Genomic DNA, 13,443 nt, shown 5'->3' on the forward strand with positions numbered 1-13,443 from the left:
AGGAGCCTCCCCATTGTCTTTTCCTTCACAAATCCTGTCTTAAGGGTATATCTGTGTACGAATAGGGTGAGCCTGTGATCTGGCTCAGGAACTAAGTGTTTATCATTACAAAAGACTGGCCAGGCTCCCCAGGGTATCAATCCAGTAAGCATTAACAGGTAACTTGCCAGACAGTAGGTAAACAACCCACTCAGATTTCTGCTTTAGCCCGCCCTTTCTGTGATGTAGGTATGATGTTTCTGGGGGGTGGGCTTGGACTCCAGGGCTGGCAATTTAAAATGTCTATATAAGGGTGGACACACCTTGGTTCTGGGTCCTCCTCCTTTTCCTGCATGTGAAGGGAGCACCCTGTTGCAACAGTTCGATAAAGATCAGGCTTACAAGCTGCTTTGCTTCTCAGTATTCTCTGGTTGGCCTCTGGTTTTTTCCTCCGACCGATGGAGAACTTACATAGGACTCTATAAGGGCTCTTGTGTCCCCCATAAGGGAATAAGGGCAGATTTTCATTTATTACAAAAGGCAAGTACTTTTTATTTTCTGGGACAATTCCACATTCCATGCAGGGAGAGGGGCAGGCTGATTGTGTGCTTCCTCATCTTGTTTCCTGTTGCCCACCTAGACCAATGGAGACTGGAACTGTATTCACAGCATGGATTGTAGGTATCACAAGTTTATCGGGCCACTACACTTTGAGCCATTAAGTGCTTTACATTTTCTCAAGTCAACAGGGCTCCGTTTTCCAAACCGACTCCAGACACACACCTAAATACAGAAAGAGCCTTTCCCCTCCCAATTCTTTGTACAGGAAGAAAAGCCACATCAGGTTTTGAGACTCTCCTTGCCATTTTTCTGCAACTTTCAAAAGAAAGAACAACCAGGTCTACAACTTAGTATCAAAGCCATGTTCTTCTCTCCTCCTGCTGCCTCATGTTCAAAGCTAAGCAAGGTGCAAAAACTTGCAATCTTTCTTTTCCTTTAGAGACATTGATTCCTCCTTCAGTCCCTATCTACCATAAGCCACATGCATCCAAAACAACTCCTTAACAAATGGGTACTTCTTCTGTCTAAAGAAAAATAAATGCCTTCCTGCCAGTCAATGTGACCCATGAAATACCTGTTTTATATTATGTTACTGTTACTGTTACTGTTACTGTTACTGTTACTGTTACTGTTACTGTTACTGTTACTGTTACTACTACCCACCCTTCACCATATGGTCCCAGGCTGGAGGAGAACTATTATGCCATACTTTTTTCTGTCCCTTTAGACCTAAATTCAAGCCTATTTACCTCTACAGCTTATAGGCTGCAATCCTATAACCACTTCCTAACTCAGTGGAACTTGCTTTTGAATAGATGTTTAAAGGACTTTACTATAATATTTAAGAAATGTGAAATGGGTTACTAATTTATATCATGTTAGACCGCATGCTCCCTCTTGTCTCAGGGTAGAACATCTCATTTTTAAGTTAGATAGCGTTGCCAAGTCTATTACTATTCCCTATTATTTCTGAAGTATTATTCCAGTGCTTTACAAGTCTCGTGTCTTTTATCCTCACAATCCAAAAGGTACATGAAGCTCAGGAATAAGAACTTTTGAAAAGCCATGAAGCAGGCACTGTTGGTTTTTGTCTACTGTTACTGTTAGCCTTCTTTCTATATGTATAAGACAGCAGTACTTTATATTCTCTGGCCTCTCACCCAGGCTGTAAATCATTTGCTGAGGTGAGAGGTGCAGGAAGAGGATACCTTGAACAAAGGAAATTAGATAAGATCTAAGGACTTTGGTCACCTGGATTTAGCATCACATTTCATTTCTCCAAGGCTTCCAAGAGGAAAACACAGTATATCAGTACCTGGGTAGTGCTGCAACACAGCCAACTGGCAGAACAAGGGACATTTCCCTCTGATACATCACAATTAAAATTCAAGTTACCTAAATAATCTCAGGAAAGGTCCAATGGGAAAGGGTTGTACTTTGTTTTATAGTAGTTTATCATGACTGAGTCTTCTGGCAATAAATTATCTTTTGTGGTGGTGTTCCTTACCTATCTAATTCACTTTGACCATGATCTTGGGAGAAAACAATGCCCCATATAAAAGCAAATACTTATTGTTGAATGTACGAATTCTCTGTCAACCTTACTTTCTTGAGGACTGAACTTCTACCTCCTGTCCTAAACTCTATATTCTGTGTGGAAAATCAAGACACAAATTGTGCTCATTCAGGAAACCCACTCTTAGGATGTTAACATGCTGCTTTGAGGGTGGGGAGCATGAGATACAAATACAGTGGTGCCTCGCAAGACGAAAAGAATCCGTTCTGTGATTCTCTTCGTCTAGCGGTTTTTTCGTCTTGCGAAGCAAGCCCATTGATGGATTAGCGGATTAGCGCTATTAGCGGCTTTTAGCGGTTTATCTGCTGATCGGATCAGCTGATAAGCGGCATAGCGGCTTAGAAAAAGGGGGGGAAGGGGGGGGAAACCAGCAGGAACTTGCAAGACATTGTCGTCTTGCGAAGCAAGCCCATAGGAGATTCGTTTTGCGAAGCACCTCCAAAACAGAAAACTCTTTCGTCTAGCGAGTTTTCCGTCTTGCGAGGCATTCGTCTTGCGGGGCACCACTGTATTATAAATAAGGATGCAATCCACTGAGGTGTCCCTTTGATTTCAGTGGGGAAATGTAAACATGCTGTAATGGTTCTAGGGGTTGCTCGTGCGTAAGCCGGTGCTTATTTCCCCGGCTGGGTGCAAACACCTGGCTGGGTTGCCTAAGTGAACCTTTTCTGTCCGGACAGCCACTCACCCGTGGCTGTCTCAATCGCTGGCAGAATCTGTCAGTGGGCGTTTCTTAAACTTCTTCCAGCAAAGAAGCTCTTTGACGCCTAGTCTCCTCCTACTCTCTCTGCGCGAAAGCCTTCTGCGCAAGGAGGGCGTGGGCAGCGGAGGACCCCTACTCTGCCCGCTTGTCCCAGGCAAGGAGTCATGGGACCACCTCGCCGCTTCACCCATCTGCCCCCCTTCTCCACTGGTGCTACGCTGATTCTCTTCCCCAGAAGATGGGCTGCTTCTCCCGATCCCTGGACGCTCTCTGGAATCCCTCTGGCTTTTGCTCTCTCCCTCCGGCACTGATGGCAGTTCCCTGACACATATGTTTGACTCTCTTAATGAAATAAATGAGGCTTAAAACATTGTAAATTCCATCTGAACTGTGTCCCAAGTAAACATGCAAGGTGCCACATTGGCCTCAGAGTGTTTCCAGTACACATGAATCTAGAAATCAGTCTGAAGAACACTTTTCCTCCACTATTTAGCACTAACAACGTTCTAGTTATTATTTATCAATGTGCATGACTGCTGACAGCATCCAGATGCATTATAACTTTCTACAATTATGCTGAGAGGTTGATACTCATTTTTCATGAATAAATTATTTTGATTACATTCCAACTCTTTTGTTTTAAACATTATATTTATATGTCATCATTAAATTACATCTAAATGCTAAAATGATGACCTCTTAATCTGCTATGCCAGAATATTAAAAGTCAGGGGGTGGGAACCAACTAGAAATGTATCTTGTCATTTCTCAGCGTAGATGTTTGTGTAACAGTAAATGCTAAATTGCTACTCTGAATCATGAGTAATACAGCTATTAAAAGGACCAAACATTTGTCTAAGTACATTTCTGATAACTGGAAAATAAATTCCAAAGAATCCTCACTCATTTCTGGCACCTGACAACAACTTTTCAGGTACTCTGACATCCATTTAGAACAGTCTGCTTTCTGAATTAAACAAGCTTGCATGTTCCTACATTTCTGAATACATTTGGTTTGCAAAAAAACTGATCAACAAACAGAAGTTCTATAGAAATTTAAAACATTCACTGAAATAAATATGCAAAATATAACACATATTCTTGTTATAAACAGAATGAGATGAAGTTTGCATAGAACTTTGCACATTGAAAGTGTTATAATGATATGGATAATATTACAGATTCTCTTTGGGGTTGTGACACAATGGTTTCGATTGACAATGCTCTCACTGTGCATAAATTGTCTCAATGCACAAAATCTTTCATCACTTACTTCTGAATAAACCTGCTTAGGATTGTGCTGCTAGTCAGTTATCTGACACTAAGTGAACCATTGCAAATAATTAACCATGAACACAAGTTAAGCGTGTTTAAATCTCATTGATTTCTCCTACTGAAATCCATGAGTGCCTGACTTTGGGTAGCTCATGAATATCAGTGTGTGTGCACAGCAGCCGACTTTAGAGCCCCAATTTCTGCAACACCAAAATTCAGTGCCCCCCCCCCCAATCTCTTGCCTTCCATTCTACATAAGAGTTGTGCTGCCCTCAAGGTTCGGTGCCCTGTGTGACTGAAGTGGTTGCTCTCCCCTAAATCCACCTCTGGCGTGTGTGTATGCACACAAGCGCATGCAAATGTCCTGAGATGTGTCAGAATTTGGGGCTGGTTTTGCAAGGGAGCCTGGCTTGGTGGTCCTATAGGGTGGTCTTTGCCAGAACAGAGACAGAGAAAATGTGGTCCTTTTGTTCCTCCTGGACCTCTGTATCTTTCAGTGCCACCAACCATGGTATCCATGTACACAAAACTACTGAAAGATCATCCAGAGATTTGGGCTGAGGTGTCAACAGTACAATGACGGCACTCAGTAATCCTTTCTCTCCCTCCCTCCCTCTCTCTTACAAGTCAAGTCAAGTTGCGGACATTGTGAACCAGGGCTTGACTACAGTAAAAAGGTAAAGGACCCCTAGACAGTTAAGTCCGGTCAAACGCAACTATGAGGTGTGGTGCTCATCTTGCTTTCAGGCCAAGAGAGCCAGTGTTTGTCCACAGACAGTTTTCTGGGTCATATGTCCAGCATGACTAAACCACTTCTGGTGCAACGGAACACCATGACGAAAACCAGAGCACACAGAAAAACTGTTTACCTTCCCGCTGCAGCGGTACCTATTTATCTACTTGCACTGGTGTGCTTTCAAACTGCTAGGTTGGCAGGAGCTGGGACAGAGCAACGGGAGCTCACCACCACCAAGCAGATTCGAACTGCCAGCCTTCTGATTGGCAAGCCCAAGGGGCTCAGTGGTTTAGACCACAGCGCCACCCGCATCCCTTTTGAACGCAGTAATGGCCTGGAAAAGGGGAAAAAAATTGAAACTCAATTCTGACAGGGCAGTAGTATTGTTGGTTCATCTAGTTGAATGGTCTCCAACCTGCTTTGAAAGGGGTTGCACTCCCCACAAAGAAGCAGGAGTAGAGCTTGGCAGGCAGGGCTTTTGGTTCCAAAATTGCCATTAGAGGCTCAAGTGGCCTCTGCTCAACTCTCCACTCAGCTATGAAGCTCATTGAGTGGCTTTGGGTCAGTCACTGTCTCTTAGCATAAGGGATATATTGCCACAGTCATGCTACTTGCTATAAATACACATTTACTGCTGTTTTGCAGAATGTAAAAACAATGCTAGTTCTCATCATTGGGATGATTTTATCCTCATCTTCTTCAAATTAAGCATGGGGAAGTGCCTGAGAAGGTTCACAGAATCCTAAAAATGGAAGTGACCCCGAGGGCAATCTAGACCAACCTGCTGCAATGCTGCTTTCAAGTGAAGACAATATAGGTGAGCCCTGCCTCCAGAGGATAAAAAAAACCCTCACATTCTATAGTGCTGTTTTCTTCTCCAAGACAAAGAAAATATTTATGAACCATTTTTATACATATATTCATTTTTGTGGCTTTATAAAAAACTGAAATGGGCTTCTGTATAAAATTTTGCTATGCACAAGTTCAAATTCAAGTTTGTATTTGGTTAAGTCTAAAATTCTAATGGCGGACAAGTCATTTGATAGTTCTAGAAGTGAATAGTTTGAACACTGTTGCCAAACTGTCTTACTGCCCCGCCCCCCAATTCTGTTGCTTCTGAATGATTCGTGCCTTTTATACAAACATTAAGAAACTATATTTACTTCAGGGCTCACATGTAGTATTTTCACGGATAAACTCAACATTATTTTCATTTCTCTGAAGTTACTTGTGTGTCAAAAACTATGAGATGTTGTCTCCCATGAAAGACAATAAGCTTACTCATACTACAGAAGTCATTGGTAACAAGACTAAATATTTTTTTTTAATCAAATAAAGAAGGTTTCATATGTCATAATAATTTTGCATTTTTTAAAACTAAAGGCCAAGTATGAAATATTAATATCAGAAACCATTAAAACACATGTCTGTATGTTGAATATGTGTTTTTTAAATTAAACCCCCCCCCCCAGAATTCCATTTAATTACACTGCCAACATTTATTATAAAATGATATATTTGGTAAAATAAAGGAACATATACCTTAACTTTTAAATTGATCCCTGCTTCGCATTCTGTGTACTCCTGCACCCAGAAAAATGAAGAGAAAACATTCACTGCTGCAAACCACAGTGGTGTTATTGTGAGTTGCCGAAGTTGAGCTTGACTCACAGGTTATGAGAATATATTCAAAAATAGCCATCAGAGGTGTCAAGTCATCCATTTATAGCTTTTAGATGGCATTTCCCACCCTCTTTTATTATTTTTGCAAAACGCACTTGCAGAAATCATCAGGAAGCTACCTTATTTTGAAAGGTAAGCAGAGAAGAAAGCAAGTAAAGAAATCTCACACTTACTACGGCTGTATGTTTGGTGTGTGGGGGTGTGTGTAAAATACTGAAAAATAAAAACGGTGATACACATAAAATGGTTCAAATCCTGCAGTTCAAACAAAAAGGGCTCAAAAAATTACACACACTTTGCTATGTATACACAATAGAACTGATTTAAATTAACAAAAATTTAATGCTTAATGCTAGTATGTCTAATGCCAGGAGTCATCTTTGTAAGCATTTAAACAATAAGCATTAGTTCCTTACCATGGCCAGTAGGCCAATTTTAATTTTAGCATTACAATAATAATGTAAAAAGACAGGGGAGACAACGGACTATATTTACATATATTCTATTAATTATTTAACTTTTTACATTAGCATTATATATTTATAATGCTAATTATTCACAGAAAAACATCCTCAATATTAAGTAGGAAAATTATATTATTATTATTAAATATGGTATAACAAAAGTAAGGTTTGGCTGGTTATTTACTATAGACCACTAGTGCCCCCTTCTGCTGTGAAATAAAAACAAATACACAGAATCATTTTTTTTTTGCTTATTTCTCTGCTTTTGCTTTTCCCCCCACATGGCTGGTCAATTTTACACTGCTCCCTGGTTAAAACAATTCACTTTCTTTTAAAACAGCCACAGAAATAAAGAGAATATAATAAAAAAATACTGCTACAGAATCCTCCACTTCCAAGAGAACATTATGTGATATAGGACAATTATAACATGTTCCTCTTCGTATGGAGATACAAAGCAGAGTCTTATACAAGCAACCAAAATAAAAGTTTGAAAAAGAATTTGAGTTTTTAGAAAGATGTGTATAGCGAACGTTTGTACATACAGGGCTGTCATGTTGCCAAACCTTCAGGGCAGGGAGTCTGAGGCAAACACTGAAGCTCCCATTCATTACAGTATTTTCCTATAGATTGACGATGAAGGATAAAAGGTGATACAACGGATACAAACTCATCATTAATTGCCATAACATTGCACTTTATCTCTTTGCTACATGCAAGTTAGGTAACAACTGCTGTGCTCTAGTATTTTCCATGTGACTACTAATTCCTTTCTACTGATCTTTAGCTAGCTGTATTGGTTACAATTTTCACAGCTGAATGGAATTCATATTTTTTTTGTGACGGTTTATCTTTAAACTTCTCTTCTGAGGACCACTGTAAAAAAAGGAACCTGAAAACGGGGAAAATAGTTAAGGGGTGTTCAAGGGCAGCTCAGAGACATACAAGGAAATCCCCATATTAATTTTAAATGTACCCTTGGTTGGCTGTGTAAAATGCAAGCAGGTTAGTGAAACACCATCAATATATTGCTAGAAACAAATTAATGGGAGTAGCAAATACTAGAAGCTGTTTTTCTTAAAAGGAGAACACAATACTTGCATTCAACACAAGGAACAAATTACTTTTGTAATCAGATCTTAATTTAAAACAGAATCATTAGATGAACATCATAAGCTTGTAAACTAAGCCATGAAAGTTAAATAAAGTACTGGCTATGAAATAGCCTTATGTAAGCTTTATTTTTTAAAAATAATCAGGAAAAAACTCCACAACTATATAGAATTATATCTGGCTCAATATTTGTAGTGCTGCACTTGTATAGAATATTTTGATTCTAAACTGAGAAATTATTTTATTTTCTGGCAAAAATGAAAAAATATGTCAGGGTGCACCAACTATTGCCAAACCACAGAGATTATTTTTATTTAGTAAATTTGCAGAAATGAAAGCAGATATTTAAGACATAGACTCCATTTTCAGAAAATGGCTATTTTAATTCCGCTAGGCACAACATCACATATAGGCTATGTATGTATTCACCAACTTGTCATTCTTTATGACAAAAATTGAATCATATTTGGAGAACTTTGCAGATTCTTAGCTCTCAATGGATTTGAAGGTGTAAGTTACAATCTAAGATTCTACATGTGCAAAGCTGCAGAGAAACTAGTCTACACAACCGTGCAACCTTACGAGAAATGTCAGCTCACTATACTACTCCTCTGTGTAGAAACAAAGAGTTTATGGCACCTAGAATTCTCGTCAGCAATTTGCATATTCCCGTTCACAAAACAAGTGTTTTTGTTCTTTTTGTTTTGCATTCTGTATTCTGAGGATACACTCCCACAGCAGATCTTAAAGGATTTCCCCCTCTAAGTTCGGCAGTAAAAAGTGCACAATTTTAGGCAATATTACCATAAATTAATTTAAGCTGCTCTGCTTTAATATGATGTAGTGCCATTTATTTCAATGGGTGTTAACTGATTTAAATCCAAAAATGGCTTGTAACTGATCTGCAGATCACAGCTAAAGCTTACGCTAGAAAATAGCTATTGAAAAATACAGTATTATCTCTTACATTCATATTGCACTTTCCATGGAATCATAATGAAAAACTGATTATGGCATGGCAGGTGAATATTAGGTCCAGTGCTTTTTTTTCCTGGGGGGACGCAGGGGTACACGTACCCCTAAACATTTTGTGAATCTAAGTTTGGCCTCATTGAGGGTCAGTATTTCAATATGAGTAGGAAAATGAGAGTACAGTGGAACCTCGGGTTACATGCTCTCCTCCTTACGAACGCTTCAGGTAACCCAGAAGTAGATGTTCCTGGTAGCAAACTTTGCCCCAGGATGCGAGCGGAAGTCACGCACTGGCAGCGTGGTGGCAGCGGGAGGCCCCATTAGCGAAGCGCGCCTCAGGTTAAGAACAGTTTCGGATTAAGAATGGACCTCCAGAACAAATTAAGTTTGCAACCGGAGGTACCACTGTACCCGTAAACATTTTTTTTTAGATAAAAACACTGATTAGGTTCTTTGTAAGCAATATATTGATTTATTATAAATAATCCATATTTTTCACACAGACTGCCTTGATTACAATTAAGCTCTGCTACTTGTATGCATAGCTCAGTCAACTGTTCAACTTCCACTAGTGGTGAGAAAAGGAGGGGGGGACTAAACATCTCATTATTTCACAGCAACAAACAGGGGTGCCAACTTGAATAAAATAGGGGGGCAAGTAAGCCCTGCCCTGCATAATCAATCACATGACGTGGTGCAGGGACACCTTTTGGCATAAAATACCCATCAACTTTAGGGGGCCCCCTCCAATATTTTATGAGGGGCAAAGACACTTCTGCCCCTAGGAGTTGATTAGTCTTAGTTGTTCAGGATGATTAATGTCATTTTCTGTGTGTGGTCATGAAACACTTATTTTGTGGGATTTGCCCTATACATTGCTGGGACCAATTTAAAGTGCTTGTGCTGAAGTGTAAATCCCCAAATGACTTGGGACCAAGGGATCTGAGAGAACACCTTTTCCAGTACTGACCTGCCTAGACTGGCAGAGATAACAGAATCATAGAGTTGGAAGGGACCATGAGAGCCATCTACTCCAACCCCCTGCAATGCAAGAATATTTTGCCTAGCACGGGGTTTGAACCCATGACCCTGAAATTAAGAGTCTTGTGCTCTACCAACTGAGCTATACCAGAAGACAAATCCCTGCTTCTCTCCTTGCCCCCAACAGAATGTTGCCCACTGTCTCGTGATGTGAAATAGGGCCTTCTCTGTGGTGGTGCTCCAGTCATAGAACTTCCTCTTATGGCATGGACGTTCTTTCTGAGCTTCCTCAGTCACCTAGAAACATTTGCCCAGGTTTATGGTGGACCTGGTTCTCTCTCCTGAACTATGCAATTTTAAACAGTGCAATTTTTATAGAAAAAGAGGTGTCGGAACTCACCATGAACATTCCCCTTGTTTTCCTATAATGGCAATGGAGCCCACCAGAGAGATGCCAGAACTGAGTTCTGGTGAGTTCTGGCTGAAAAAAATATCTAGTTTTTAAATGGGAATGCTGTCTAATTCTTTATGTCTTGTGACATTTTGATATTTTCGGATGTTTCGTTGCATTTATTTTTCTAATTCAAACATTTACTTTCATCAAATATTGTTTAATATTGCTCCCAATTTGGTGTATGTGTGTGACAAAAAGTGGTATACAAATACTTTAATAAGATTTCTGAACCCATCTGTAAACTGTGCTAAATGCACGCAATGCTTTTAAGCCTCACATTTCAATTAGCGCCCATTTATCTAGTTACAAAAAAATGCATCACAGAATCACATGAAAAAATGATTTCACTATGACTTTTTAAAAATCTGCTTGCCATGTCCTAGGTGGGGTAGAGAGAAAAGGTGAAGGTTTGAAAATTTAGTTTTAATTGCAAACAATAGAGCATTTTCAAGCAAGTTTTCAAACCTTTTGTACTGCACAAAATTATGAAGGTTGCTCATGCAGCCAGAGTTTCCCTTCCTCACTCTGCAGCCCACCATACAGAAACAGTATGCCCCCCACTTGTGTAACATTGGATACAACCCAAAATGTTGTTTTTAATTGCTTTTAAAAAATTATTTAAAAGTATTTATAAACAGCTTAATATGTTAAATTCTTAAGTGGTTGCTGCTGGTTTTCTTTCCTGTTTATACTTACACACATACATATTTATAGACAGATAGATGAAGCCAAATAGCATTTTAGCAGTATTATTCAATAATTTATATGGACAATTCTCCAATTTGATGCATTTCAGCAGTTCAAAAAATAATATTTAAAATAATGAATGGGTGAAGATTTTGCTAGCCCTTGACCCTGTGAACAGGTATTTGTGTGTCAGAAAGCCAATAAATATTTCAGCACCATAATCTTTAAATAAAATTATGATGATAGCTTATCTCTGAACATTCCAAACATCTACCTTAGTGCAGCATAATATCATCTTTATTTCATTATCACTGTGTGATGCAGTGAGCTACTCTCTTGGAGGATATGTTGTCTAATGATGTTTTCCCAAAAGGCAAAAGCTTACCAAAGGAGCCAGGTTGGAGTTGCAGGTGATGGCAGCTCTGGCAGTCTCTCTGTTGATCGGAAAGGCTCTCTAGGACCTGAACACACTTGTTTGAAACAGAGTATGCCAGCATCTGCCTTTGCCTAGGATAAGGGTGTTCTGCTATAAGTCGGGTCCTCCTTTAAAGAGGGCATGTATTGCAGTGAGACCTGGAAACCGACACCCTGTGTTGTGGGTGGGTACGATTGGTCAGCCACAACACCCGATTGGTAGGTCCCTCGTAGCTGGGCGCAATCTGGCCAATGGAATGCAGTCCAAATGGTTCGAGGGACCTATTTATTCCCATGCACGTGACCCAGAGCTTCCTCTTTCGGCACGTGCATTCAGAACACCCACCCACCTCTCCCTACTTTTAGGGCTTTGCGCTTGACCTTGCTATGCCGTCATGTGTCATCTGTTGTTGGGACAGGGGCACGGCAGGAATTTCCCCCACTTGGCTGATTGGCTGTTACCATTTGGTTTCGCCTGCCACGTAGCAAATCATCACAACTTGTAAAGTTGCAGACAGGCCCTGGTTTAGGTGATAGGGATGGGAGAACGCTCTCGCCATCCCTATGTGAAGGGTATTCCATTAAAGGAATCCAGGGACTCTATGGTTTGGTCAACCCCTGAGAGGGAGTTGTGCCCATGCCTGTGTCCAGGGGGACATTTGGGTGGCAGAGATAGCCTGTTCCCAGCTTTCCGCTTATCCAGATGTTCACCCTTGGCTGACCTATGCTGCAACCCTGGGTCAGTGCCACCTGCATGGCAGGGAGCTAGTCGAACCAGAGCCTATGCAACCAGTCACTTTCTGTAATCAATAAAGTTGTGGTCTAAATTCTGCCAAAAAACAAAATTTGAGTCATGTGTGAATTTATTTACGGGGGGAGGTTTCTGGGTCTGAACACGCAAATGCCAACCACCTTGGCAGTAACCCCAGTCCTCCTAGACAGAATTAGATGCAGTCAGTGCAAGACTCTGACAGCATTTCCATCATGTAGCATGCGTGGAAAGGATGGAGAGGCACTGCCAACGTTGTCACCTCCTGCTCCTCCATCCTGGCTCCTGTGGTCAGCTTTTCACCTTGGGGGTCTTCGGCAGACTGTCTTGCTGCTGGGCGCTAGTATGGGATGAAGGCCTCTGGAATGAGCTAATAATCTCAAGAGGTGTCAGCATTCAATGGAGCCATTCAAAGAGCCCCAATTTATTTCAGAATGAGCAGACTGCTACTTTCCAAATCCTGGGAACAGCCTTCTAGGGTTCTGGCATTGTTGATCCCAACACATAGTTGTGACACTGGGGGGAGTCCACAGAATAGCTCTTTGATGTTGGCTCCGCCCCGCTCCCCGAATAAACTAATGCAAAAGATTAGGGTGCAGAACTTGAAGATTTTTTTCTGTGACTTTTAGCACAATAAGAGTGAAATCCTAACTCCGCTAACCTGGAAATAAGCACCATTGATTTAAATGGAACCTATGTCTGAGCAGACATGGTTAGGATTGAGTCCCTGTATATCATTTAGGCTGGGCTTTCCCCCCTCTCAGGTGGGTACCATTGCCATTATAAGAGAACAAGGAAGACATTCATGGTGATTTCCAAGACTTCTATTTCTTAAAAAAAATAGCACTGCATTTAGGGGACATTTTTGAACAATTCATCTCATTTTACAGTGGGGACGTCTGGAGACTGATAAACAGGTACCAGTATCTGTGTTGGTGTATTGTGCACAGTATCCCACCATAGAGACCCCTCGTTTCTTTTTTCTTTCATCTATAGTTGGGGAAAGAGGACAGAGAGTGGAGATATAAAGGGCAATGTGGAACAGAGAGGGCAGGGAAAAAGACACACAAAGAGAA

The 13,443-nt window shown here is 40.7% G+C and overlaps 1 long non-coding RNA gene across 3 annotated transcripts in view; it reads right to left on the reverse strand.

The window, feature by feature from the left end:
* Positions 1-13,443, reverse strand: part of LOC310688738 — a 474,996-nt gene that overhangs the window by 370,854 nt on the left and 90,699 nt on the right. The gene's annotated exons all lie outside the window — the stretch shown is intronic.

This window comes from Podarcis liolepis (assembly GCF_965112155.1).
Source record: "Podarcis liolepis genome assembly, chromosome: 11".
NCBI lineage: Eukaryota > Metazoa > Chordata > Lepidosauria > Squamata > Lacertidae > Podarcis > Podarcis liolepis.